Here is a 274-nt window from a genome sequence, read left to right as displayed (position 1 = left end):
TTTAACATGTACTTGTACTAAAACATGTCCATTTTACATTTAGGGGGTACTTTGGTATGGAAATTGTATGGGGTGGGGAAATATTAGCATATATCTATATAAAATTATGCAATCTATTATTATATGTGTGTGTGGTGTGTGAAAAACATATTAAAAAAATATATCAAATCACTTCTTTTATTTTAAATAAAAATTATGTATACACAAAAAACCCCAACACACACATAAATAAAAATAATATCTAATAAAACATAATATCTTTTTTAAAATAAAC

The sequence above is a fragment of the Penaeus monodon genome, chromosome 22, assembly GCF_015228065.2.
Source record: "Penaeus monodon isolate SGIC_2016 chromosome 22, NSTDA_Pmon_1, whole genome shotgun sequence".
NCBI classification, from domain to species: domain Eukaryota; kingdom Metazoa; phylum Arthropoda; class Malacostraca; order Decapoda; family Penaeidae; genus Penaeus; species Penaeus monodon.
This window is presented reverse-complemented; position numbering follows the sequence as displayed.